Source organism: Dipodomys merriami, unplaced genomic scaffold, assembly GCF_024711535.1.
Source record: "Dipodomys merriami isolate MVZ:Mamm:240054 unplaced genomic scaffold, mDipMer1.0.p SCAF_103, whole genome shotgun sequence".
NCBI classification, from domain to species: Eukaryota; Metazoa; Chordata; class Mammalia; order Rodentia; family Heteromyidae; genus Dipodomys; species Dipodomys merriami.
The window spans coordinates 117,277-129,349 of record NW_027202305.1 but is presented as its reverse complement, the minus strand read 5'-3'; the positions used below and the strand labels follow the sequence as shown (position 1 = coordinate 129,349).

The following is a 12,073-nucleotide window of genomic DNA, read 5'->3' as shown; positions in this document are numbered from 1 at the left end:
AACTGGGAGCCTGGCTCACTGGCTAAGTTTTAAATAGGAAGCCTGTTGGTTGTTTCCAGTTTCAAACCCAGTGACACACCAGTCTCTTCTCGTCCCATTGCTTTCTCCTATGAATTTTATTACCTAATAGGCACTAAACATATAGTTTGAACTATGCCTAATCCAAGAAAAAGAAAAGGAAGATATACCAGACATGGGTGGCTCATGCCTGAAATCCTAGCTACTCAGGAGGCTAAGTTCTAAGGATCGAGGTTCAAAGGTACCTAGCCAGAAAAGTCAGTAAGACTCCAATTAACCACCAAAAGCCAGAAATGGAGCTGTGGCTCAAAGGTCTAGAGCACTAGCCTTGAACACTAAAGCTCAGGAATGCACCAAGGCTTAGTTCAAGCCCCAGGATCTGCACACACACACACACACACACACACACACACACACACACACACACACACACACACACACACACACACACACACACACACCAGATAATGATCATGTCCAAAGAAATTACACCTACATCAACTAGATAAGTAAAAGGAGTAGAGACAATAGTCACAAACTAACCTGGGGTCAAACCCTGCATGAGATGGAAGAGCTGTGAATAAAGAACCTGGCACTTGGTAACGTCAACAAATGATCATCATTCTGATTGCTCAGAAAAAGCTCTTAATATTGACTGGTTGGTTAATTCAGGATTTCTTAATCTTGGGCACTTACATACGTTGGGGCTGAGAATTTTTTGTTGTGCATTCTAGGACAGCCTCTGCCGATCAGATGTGGGTGGCAGCCTCTCCCTTTACCCACTGATAAAAACAAAACTATCTCCAGACTCTAACAAATCATCTTTAGTCCCTTAATTTTCCCTTGGCTGAAAACAGCTGAGTTGGCTTGAAGAAAAGAGGCTCCCAAACTCCAGGCTGTATCGACCATTCCCCTGAGCTCTTGAGTGATCCGTTTGTCCCCTCACAGAAAGCAGTCTCTGTCAGTGAATCTCGGGTTTCTCTCTGTGTACCATCATCATGTCGTGTGATGGGAGTTGCTGTGTTATCTTTTCATGAACCAAGAAAACCAATCCTTTATTTCCAGCAATGACACAGACATAGTGTTTTTATCCTAAAACTAGAAACAAATGAGTTCCTAAAACCATGGCAATGTAAAAGCCACTGTGAAAAGCCAAGTGTTTGTAGTGTCTGCCTACACCTCCTGAGGTGTACCTCCAGGAAGGTTTAACCCCAGAGGAAGAAGAGTCACCAGCCCGGGCACAGCTCCCCATGAACGTGGGGATCCGCAAGAAAGAAGGAGACCCCATCCTGAGCAACCAGAGACAGCCCAGGAAGTGGGAACAGAAATAGCCTGGACGTGTGGGAAAGGGGTTGTCCTCAACTGCGATGAGGGAGGCAGAGGAAAGCAGGCAAGAGAGGAGAGCAGCAGGAGGGTGTAATGTACTGAGGGGGAGTGCACAGACATACCAAGCTCTCAGAGGACATAAAACGTCCACCCACCCAGGTGTTGGGTTGCACACCGGGAACCTCAGCACTCAGGAAGCCGCCGAGGCCCGAGGTAACCTGGGTTACCAAAAAAGGTGTGTGTGGCGGGGGAGGGTGGAATAACAACGAAAGGAAAGCTGACTTGCCATCGTCGTTCATATGAAATATTCAGAGGCTGGAGTCGGGGTCTGACTCTCCAAACAGAAATAATTTTTTTTTTTGGGTCCAGTCGTGGGCCTGAACTCTGGGCCTGGGCGCTGTCCCTCAGCTCTTCAGCTCAAGGCTAGCGCTCTACCACTTGAGCCACAGCGCCACTTCCGGCTTTTTTCTTTTTGCTTATGTGGTGCTGAGGAATGGAACCCAGGGCCTCAGGCATGCAAGGCAAGCGCTCTACCACTGAGCCACCTTCCCAGCCCGAGAAATACTTTTTGTAAGGAGAAAACTTAAGCTTTCTGTCTGCCCCACCATTTGAGCAGTAAATGGGCATTTGTTTGTGGTTGGCAGCCAGAGACAGCAAACCTTTGGAGATGGAAGCAAAGGAGCCGACAGGTACATGAACATCCGTTCATCCTCCCTTCCCACAAGCCTCAGCTTTCCTCAGGCGTTACTCCAGACCAGCTCAACTCCTGCAGTTCCCTTCTAGTCTCTTGAGAGTGTGAGGTTTCCATAGTGTGTTGACTGTTGTAAAGCAATCTGAAAGCCGCTACCTGCCCACTCTTCCTATCCTAGTAGCCTTTTATTTGGGGAGGAGGGGAGGAAAGGATAGCATGTACTTTTTTAGTACTTTTCATAGCTCTGAAAAGATGATGAAAATAATACCAGATAGTCAGTAATATTACCAAAGCTAGACTTGAGGGGACAAGGAAAACAGAATTAAAGAAAAATAAACTTCAGGTAGAAAAAGGAGGGTTAGAGAGCAAGAGGAGGAAGAAGGGAATAGTGACCGAAGGAAACAGAAACAGAGACAGAAATGGGGAAGGAGAGAGACAGAGGGGAGCCATGGGAAGGAGAAAGAGAGACCAGAGAAATGGGTCAAGGGCGCGAGTGGAAGACCAAACAATGACAGCAAGTCAACTTAATGCATCCTCCATAAGTAAAATGGGTTAGAGGAACGTGATAGAAACAGGCAAGTCATCTTCCAGAATTATCATCCAGTAAGAAGGTCACCAGAAGCCATACTGAAAATTGAAGCCTGGAAATAACCAAGACTTCTTGTGTTCCAAAATTAGTAAAATATCGCCTTTGCTGTAGAATCATGCTTATGAATTTGAGAAGGAGTGGTCACTATCTTTGGCAAGGAAAATGTGTGCACGTGTATATGTACATGTGTATGCATGTGTGTATTTTATCTCAGAATTCCATATTCTTTCTTTGCTCTATTTCTATTGTTTCAATCAAGGTAGATAACCATCTATGACCCTTATTCCCTTTTATTAATTATCCAATTTCATTCTCTCTCCCAACTTGGAAACTTCACCTTCTGGACAAGGCATACCATCACTGCAAGCAAATTTGGGGAAGTCACAGTGATCCACTTTCCACACTCCTCTGTCCCTGTTGCCTTCCACCGTACTTCTGGCCCATGCCAGACTTCTACCCCCTGCTCCCATATATGCTCTGCTAACACTTGGCTTCCCACGTAAGTGGTTCAGGGGCCAGGAGTGCTGCCAGCACCTGTGACCCTAGCACTTAGGAGGTAGAAGCAGGAAAACCACCAAGTCGAGGCCAGCCAGGTCTACAAACTCTCAGGACCCAGTGTCAAAAAGAAAGAGAAGTGATCAGCACATACTGTCAGGAACCATGATAAATTTTATGTTCGTCTAGGAACTGCTGCTGTACAGAGCAGGGGTTCAATGAGTGAACTCAGAAGTGTTTGTGTGGAGGCTGCTACAGAGTCCATATTGGAAAATTCCTTTACTGAAAACTTGACTAAAATAAAAGCCACACCTATCTGAACAACGGTCCATTCATTGATTAACAAGCGTGTCCTAAATAGCCACTTTCTCCAAGTTCTCTGCTGCATACTATCAACCCTCTTTACCCCTAAAGAAATGGCTCTCTGACACTCCCTAGAGACACCAAAATCCACGCATTCTCTAGTTCTCCAGATAAGTGGCTCAGTGTTTGCACATAGCTTATGCACAGCCTCCTAAAAACTCTATCCTTTGATTACTTATTCCGCAGTTACACAGTATTGTTAAGGGAATAATGACAAAAGTGTGTACACATTCAATGAAGGTTTCTTTTTGAACAGAGTTGGTTGAATCGGCAGATGTAGAAACCATAGGTACAGGTACACTGTATTTCTGCAAAGATTCTTTTATTCTGCCCACAACAGGATCTCCCTGAAAAAAGAAGAACTTGTGTATTCTTCACTGTAGGAAACTGAGGTTGACTCTAGAGATATGTTCAATCTAAACCTCTTAAGTAACTGCGTGACACCAGGAAGAGAATTTAACTCCTCTAAGCTTCTTTTTTCTCCCTTATAAAATGAGGGAGAAATGTTCAACTGAGTTGTTCTGGAGGTGAAATGAGTTTATATGCCCCAAAAGTCAGGGAGAGACCATGCTACCCAGATGTGGGAACTGCAGCCAGGCTGAAATCTGTGATTGTTTTGCTGGAGCCTGGAGGCTGGACCACACCCTGTGGTAGGGTGAGGTTTCCTGTGAAGGGAATAGAATTTTCCACCCTCAATCATCCTGAGAAAAAGTTAAAATGGAGTGGAAACCGCCTCCCTTCCAGCTCTGGGGCCCAGACAGGCTTCCAGAGGGTGGGGAGATCTGAGGGCGACCAGCACGGATTGAAGGCCAAGTGGGTCCTGCACCCCCGGTGAGTCGCTTTGCAGTGATTTAAAGGTCCTGGGCCCGCTCTGGGCCTTCAGAGGAGCCCGAAGATAGCTGCCCTTGTTTCTTCAGCCGGCAGAGGACAGGACAGCAGGAAACAGGCTCTCAGCGCGTCAGCACCAAGCGCCAGGTATAGTGCGGGCAGGGACAGCAGCACTGCATTCTGTGGAACATTTACCCTCGTGTTCGTGGGCTCGTTAGGGTCCACCGAATTCCTGTCTCTGGACAAGAAGCCAGAAGAGCCAGGACTGACAATGCGTGCAGGTGAGCACCCTGAGGCCGGACACGAAGTGGGAGTGTCGCCTTCAAGAAAGCCTTCATCTCTTAGTAATACGGGCAGCGGACACTTGGAAATTATATGGAAATACTAATGGGTAAGATGATTTAAATCCCACGCTCGTAAGCTCGCATGCTGTTTACCATCTCAAGTTCCTGGCCCAGAGTATTTGACTCAGCTGGGTTTGTTCACAATGCCTGAGTCCTGACACAGTGAGTGTCGCATGGAGAGGCAGTGAGGAGAAATGCCATTTGACACATATGAAATGTGTAAATATACATGTATATAATATGTGTGTATATAAAATGTCTTCCTAGGGTTTGGCCATGCCTAAAGGTGTCAGAGCATCTGCCTAGGGATAGGAAGATATTTAATGATGGTTACTATATTCAAGCGTTTCTCAACACTAGAGTCTAATATCAGTGTCTTCTTTGTATTAATCAATGGACAGTCCATTAAAAGAGAGTAACTGATCAGCCCAGTGAAGAAACAACTTAACAAAAGTGTGATGGCTATGCTTGAGGGAAACCAAGAACAACAATAATCCCACTACCACCCTGTCATAGCAGGGTGAAAATGTCCCAGAAAATTAACAAGCAAGCCAGGTGCCGGTGGCTCATGCCTGTAATCCTAGCTACTTAGAAGGCTGAGATCTGAGGATCGAGGTTCAAAGCCAACCAAGGCAGGAAAGTCCGTGAGATTCTTATCTCCGATTAATCACTCAAAAAACTGGAAGTGGCACTGTGGCTCAAGTGGTAGAGCACTCTCCTTAAACTGAAGAAAGCTCAGGGATGGCACCCAGGCCCAGAGTTCAAGCCCCACAACCGACCCCTCCCCCAAAAAATTAACAAGTCAGTGGACAGACTGAAAAATCTGTAGTCCCACTGTCTTGGGGGACTTGCTGGAACAAAAAGTGTAGAGGAGGGGTTGGGAAGGTGGCTCAGTGGTAGAGCGCTTGCCTTGCATGCCAGAGGCCCTGCGTTCGATTCCTCAGCACCACATAAGCAGAAAGAAAAAAGCCGGAAGTGGCGCTGTGGCTCAAGTGGTAGAGAGCTTGAAAGAGCTGAGGGACAGCGCCCAGGCCCAGAGTTCAGGCCCCACAACCGGACCCAAAAAAAAAAAAAAAGTGTAGAGGAAGGGAAAATTCTTGCTCTCTTATGGAGCTAAAAGCCTTTGAATTTCAGATCCACGTTCAGACTGAAAGTTAGAGCACTGCCATCTTGCCAGGTATACTTACCATAATCCCAGCTACGCAGAAGGAAGAAAGGAGAAATTGCAGTCCAAGGCTGGCCCTTCCTGAAAAATAAGTAAAATGGGCTGGAAGTGTATCTCAACTGGCAGAGCACTTGTCTAGCAAAGGTTGAGCCTAGGGCTGGGAATGTGGCTCAGTGGTAGAGTGCTCACCTAGCACCCATAAAGCTCTCGGTTCAATTCCTCAGCACCACATACACAGAAAAAGCTGGAAGTGGCGCTGTGGCTCAAGTGGTAGAGCACTCGCCTTGAGCTGAAGAGCTGAGGGACAGCGCCTAGGCCCAGAGTTCAAGCCTCAAGACAGACAGAAAAAAAAAAAAAAAAGATACAAGGATCTCATAGAAAACCAAGAACAGCCAAGAACTTCACTCACTCACGCTGTGAATGGTAACGATCCCCCAAAGAGCTCCAGGATTAAAAAATAAAAATAACCTAAAGCAAAAAAGGCAAGAGTCACCTTTCAGTGGGTGAGGAACTTCCGAGCAAGCCTGGAGCCCTAAGCTTAAACCCAATACCACCAAAAAGGAAAGAAAAGAGAGCAGAGAGAGAGGAAGAGGAGGAGGGAAAAAAGGAGGGAGGGAGAAGGGAAGGGAGGAGAGAGGGAAGGGAGGAGAGGCTGGATTGCTCTCACTTTCTCTGTAGCAGGAAGACCGGGAGACGGTTACCACCCACAGCCCAGGAAAAGGTGCTTTCCTAGAATCGGTGGCACCTGACCTTGGATTTCCCAGTCTCCAGGACTGTGAGCAGTAAGTGTCTGTGGTTTAAGCCTCACACATTGTAGTGCTTTTTATGCTATTTTGACCTTGCTAAAATGTAGTATTAGAGAGTTTGAAACACGGTATGTGGTGCACACCTTTCTAATGGATTGCATTGAGCTGGATGGTGACCCAGCTATTTCTCCTGCCCCGATGTGGCTGCAAGGTGTGTGTGTGTGCACTGCAGTGGCCGGCTCGTCACACGCTCTTCTTGGTTGGTAACCAGAGCCACGGTAGTTCATCCCATTTGGGCTGCTGTCTCCCAGGTTCTCTGATAGTGCACGTGACCCTTGCCTGCAGTTTTCCTGCCCTCGGCCTCTTCTTGCCTGTCCCCCTTGCCTTCTCCCCCACCCCCTTTCAAGGACTGGCACACAGCAGCTCCATTCACCCATGGGAGGACGTGAAGGACGGGATCACAAGTGCCTCTGCTAAAATTTTAATATTGGCAATAATAAAAACAACTCCTAACGACTAAGTGCCTATTGTTACATCCTGAGTTTTTTGGGGGCTTGGATTTCTCCAGGTTCATTACAGATAGGACTCACCAGATCCTCCCAACTCCTAACAGAGCATTACCGGGAGTCCTTGTTAAAATCAGTCCCCGCGTTCGGCATCTTGCCACAGCCTACTGCTAGGAAATGGTGGGTGTGAGATAAAGCCCAGATCATCCTGACCCCCTGGTCTTCATTACTATGTTCACAGTGACTCCCACACACCACATCACCTCCCAAGTTGAGCAACAAAATGAGATTCACTTCTGAACATAAGCAAATCTGCTGAAATACTAGTGCTGTTTGGCTTTTTGTATTGTTTTGGTGATTATCTAGACCTATGTGATTTTTTCACAAAACTGTGCTAAAGAAGGAAGGAAGGAAGGCCTCTGTGTCCTATTTCCTATCTTGGAAACCCTGCACTTTAGAGATGAAGCACTAGATGAGAACCCAGTTCTCTTTAAATCCTTTTCCTTTACTCATTAATGCATACTTGGGCACTGAGCTGACTGGACGGCTTCATTCAGTGATAAATATACTTCTGTGGCTTCCAGCTTAACTGTGTCATGTCTTAGCTGAAGATATGTCAAATCTGGTCAGGCATTGTGTTAGAATAGAAGGGTGGGTAAGATGTGTCTGTCCCTGTGGAAATGACATTCTAACGGGAAAGACAATCATCTTAGAGTATGATGCCCATTGGAAAAGTAGTGTCTAGTGGCTATTAAGAGGTCTGAGAACTGCGTGCCAGTGGCTCCTGCCTGTAATCCTAGGATCACAGTTTGAAGCCAGGCTAGGCAGAAAAGTCTCCATGAGACTCTGATCTCCAGTTAACTACTCAAGAACGGAAACTGAAGCTGTAGCTCAAAGTGGTAGAGTGCTAGCCTTGAGCAAAAGTTGCTCAGGGACAGCACCCAGGCCCTGAGTTCAAGCCCAGTGATCCATCAAAGGAAAACAAAAAAGTTGTGAGAAACACCAGGGAGAAGGAAAAGTATGCCTGGGGGGTTTCACAGAGGGGGAGGGAGATTTCTGAATTAGACTTTAATGGACAAACTTAGAGACAAAAAGCCTGAGTTACTGAGAGTTCTGCCAAAGGCCTCATCATTTTTTAACTTCATTAGGTTTTGGATCCTCAGAGTGGCGGCACATACTATTAATTAGAATACTTAAAATATTCACATCAATAAATTCCATAGTAGCATTATAAACACCTGTCCGGTTGGATAAGCCAGTTTGCAAGTTACTGAAACTTTTCATTCTACAAAGCTGCTAAGAATGCTTGGAAAATAAGAATACCAGGACAATCATTGCAACTCTCAAACATCAGCCATTCCAGATAGAAGCGGTCTGTCTTCGTCTAGCATTGCATATTTTTGACTCATGAAAAGGGGCTTTTTTTTTCCACAGTGGATACTTAAAGCGTTCTCTTTTCCAATCAGTTATAACATTCTTATAAATGCATAAGTGCATCTGAATTTTATGTCTTGAATGGACACAGCTATTCTAATATATTTTGTATTTGGATTATTTTAGAGTTCAAAACAAGGATTGACAAGACTTTACAAAGATAAAAAGATTTTGCATAACAAAGACTGTCATTAGGCTCAAAAGACAGCCTACACAATGGGAGGGAACCTCTGCCAGTTATACATCGAAAGAGGATTAGTAAGCAGAGTATAAATGCAGCTCAAATCTAAACTCCCAGAGAATTAATAAACCAATTAAGAAATGGACAAATGAACTGAGCAGATACTTCTCACAAGATTTACAAATGGCCAACAGAAACATGAAGAGATGCTCAACATCTCAGGCCATAAAGAAATGCAAATCAGAGCTGGGAAGGTGGCTCAGTGGTAGAGTGCTTGCCTCACATTCATGAGGACCTGGGTTCGATTTCTCAGCACCACATAAACAGAAAAAGCTGGAAGTGGCGCTGTGGCTCAAAGGGTAGAGTGCTAGCTTGAGCTGAAGACTCAGAGACAGTGCCCAGGCCCAGGGTTCAGGCCCCACAACCAACAAAAAAAAAGAAAAGAAAAGAAAAGAAATGTCAATCAGAATGGCCATCATTAAGAATATGGATAACAAAATCTGGATAGAGTGATGAAAAGGAGAAAAAAGAACCATTAGGACATTGTTGGTAGGAATGTAAACCAGTAAAGCTACTATGGAAATCAGTATGAGTATGCTCAAAAAAATAAAAAGACAAAACCAATACCAAAAAACCTGAAGATAAAGCTACCATACAACCTATTGATACCACTCTTGGACATTGACCCAAAGGAATGTGTGCCAGGTACGGCAGGGCACCTGCACGCCTGTGTTCATCGCGGCACTTTTGATCATAGCCAAGTCCAGATGCCCTGCAACTGAATGCACCAAACCCACCCCCAAACAGACCATTCAACATATCGCTGTCTTTTGGGTTGACTAGTCTGAGTTGAGAAGTTCTCATTCAGATTCTCTCCTGGAGACATTTTTTTCCCCTCTCTCCCTCTATCTCCCCTCCCATTTCACACTCATTTTCTTCAAAGCACATGCGTAAACAAGTACTTCTTCCCAACACACAGCAGCACAGCCCTGTTAAAGGGGTTGCCTGCATGTCGGGGCAGGTTCCTGGACCCCTTTGTGTCTTGTTATATGCCTGGGGAAGAAGGAAAGCACTCACCCCAGTGAAACCAAGCCACAGCTATCCAGCGAGCTTCTGCTTTTCTGCAAGACTCTAGAAGGGTGGATCCAAACACAAAACCAGTCACTATGGGGGCAAAAGGGGTATGGATGGCCGTAGACCAAAGGAGACCACTGCCACCTGACTCACCGGCAAGCTCCTCACACAACTAAAGTAGGAACCCAAGCCTCAGTCTGACTTTGTGGCCAGCCTTGCTGCTCACGACCAGCCCAGAGGCCCCGGGCTCACCCGGGGGTGCAGCTCTGGAGTCACCAGCTGTTCTCATCAAGCGTCTCCTGATCGCTCCTGAGTACTCAGTGCTCTCCTGGTGCCCCCCAAGTTAAGCTCCCCGGGCTGGGCACCAGTTAAGTAAAAGCTTGCTTACTTGAGAGGAAATCCTAGGGCAGAAGGGACAGGGACTCGGAGGCAAATCTATTCTGTGTCAAAAGAAGAAAGGTGATCTCAGCCTGGGGCCCCAGACTTTAAAAAGAGCAGGAGTGCTCTGACTGAGCCAACTCTGCTCGGGCAGTGATGCCGCCATCCAAACCACGCAGCTGTGCCCAGACACGCTCGGCCTCACGAAGGTGGATGGCTGGAACCTGACTCGCTCTGTTGTTCTCAGAGCTCACCAGGTACGAATGCACCAATCGTCTGGACTGGCAGCCAGGAGAGGAGCACCACGCACCTCGGCCCTGAGTTATAACATCTGTAAGAGTCCAACTCTGAAAACATCCCTCTAGGGCAGGGAGAAGGCATTTAGACTTCTGACAGACACGAACATTTCAGAAGGTGGCAAAGAGGGAGAGGTGGCAACGCTACTCCCGTTGGGGAGGAGCTGTCAGAAGCTGTTCTCAGAACTGGTGGATTTGTAAGTGCACAATGGTGACAGAGGGATGACTGTTGGGATTTTGCAAAGGGAAAAATATTCATTTAAGAACAGGAATGAGTGATTTTAGGAAAGAAAGCACAGCAAGCTTACCAACAAAGGAGATCAATTTTTTTTTAATTTTATATTTTTTGTCGGTCGTGGAGCTTGAACTCAGGGCCTGGGTACTGTTCCGAGCTCCTTTTGCGTAAGCCGAGCACTCTACAACTTGAGCTACAGCTCCACTTCTGGTTTCTTTGAGTCGTTTGTTAGAGATAAGAGTCTCATGGAGTTTCCTGCCTGGGCTGGCTTCAAACCACGATCCTCTGGTCTCAGCCTCCTGAGTAGCTAGGATTACAGGCTTGAACAACTGGTGCCCAGCAAAATGTGTCTACTTTGACCAGGAAAGTTTAGAAAAGTGACATCTAAATAAGGGTTTGTTTTCTTTCCCCCTATGTGTTAAAGGTCGAGGATACACCAGTTGGATTTCTAACCTGAGATTCAAGGCCATGCAAACGACTCCCTCAACCAGACGCTAGGTCTTTAGACTGAACTGAAAGATTTTTAGCTCAGCCTTGAGCAAAAAAGCTCAGAGAAAGTGCTAGGCTCTGAGTTCAAGCCCCAGGATGGGCACACAAATAAAGGCTTTCTGTCTGGGACTCCACAGGAAGAAATGGCCATGCGTGACCTGAACTGAAGAGGAGCTCGGGATCAGTGTTGCAGCCGGCACCCTTCTGCTGAGGGGCCTATAGGTGACTTTGGGTCACTGGACATGTATTAAATTTCTTGCTGAGCTATTTTGAGGTTCTGAGATCTTCTTGTGTCAAGATTCACTCCAGAAAGAACTTGACAATAAAGTATCTCTTTCTACTCAGATAACAGAATTCACATACAACATTAGAAAGGGTGTTTTGAACTTAAGCACTTAAGATATATCAAAGTGGCTAACAGAAATTTGCAAGATTCTGTTGGGTGTATAGATAGAAATTTAGACAGCAGAGAGGAGGACAGCTTCATTAAGTGCAAAGTCTGTGAAGGCAGAGGTCACATTCACACCGTGCACCACAGTATTCCCCACACCTAACAAGTGGGAGCCCCACAGGCAGAGAGCAAGTGTGTCAGACAGTCCCTTTCCCACTGGTTTCAGGAACAGATCCGCTGAAAATACATGAAGGCACCATCTTGTCGACCCCCTCTTTGTGGGAATGCTGTTCTTTACTTGGTTTGAGAATTTTAAGAGACCACTTTTAGCCAGAGTAGCTTTGTGGAAATGTACCGTTGCTGACCAGGTATCTTGACTGTCCAGTGTGGAACCCGGGTGAATTGGGCATAACCTTCTCTGGCCACCCTACCTCTGCCTGCCCAGGGGATACAGCTGGTTCTAAGCACACGGCATAGTTCCTGTCGAAGCTATGCAATAGGTCCCCAGGAAGACTGTGAAACAC

The 12,073-nt window shown here is 46.2% G+C and overlaps 1 long non-coding RNA gene across 1 annotated transcript; it reads left to right on the top strand.

Moving 5' to 3' along the window:
- Nucleotides 1–4,199: 4,199 nt before the first annotated feature.
- On the top strand, nt 4,200–11,626 carry LOC138809703 (uncharacterized). The gene is made up of 3 exons (XR_011366926.1): nt 4,200–4,701; nt 8,632–10,631; nt 11,094–11,626. It is a non-coding gene; the product is annotated as an uncharacterized lncRNA (long non-coding RNA).
- Nucleotides 11,627–12,073: the final 447 nt, after the last annotated feature.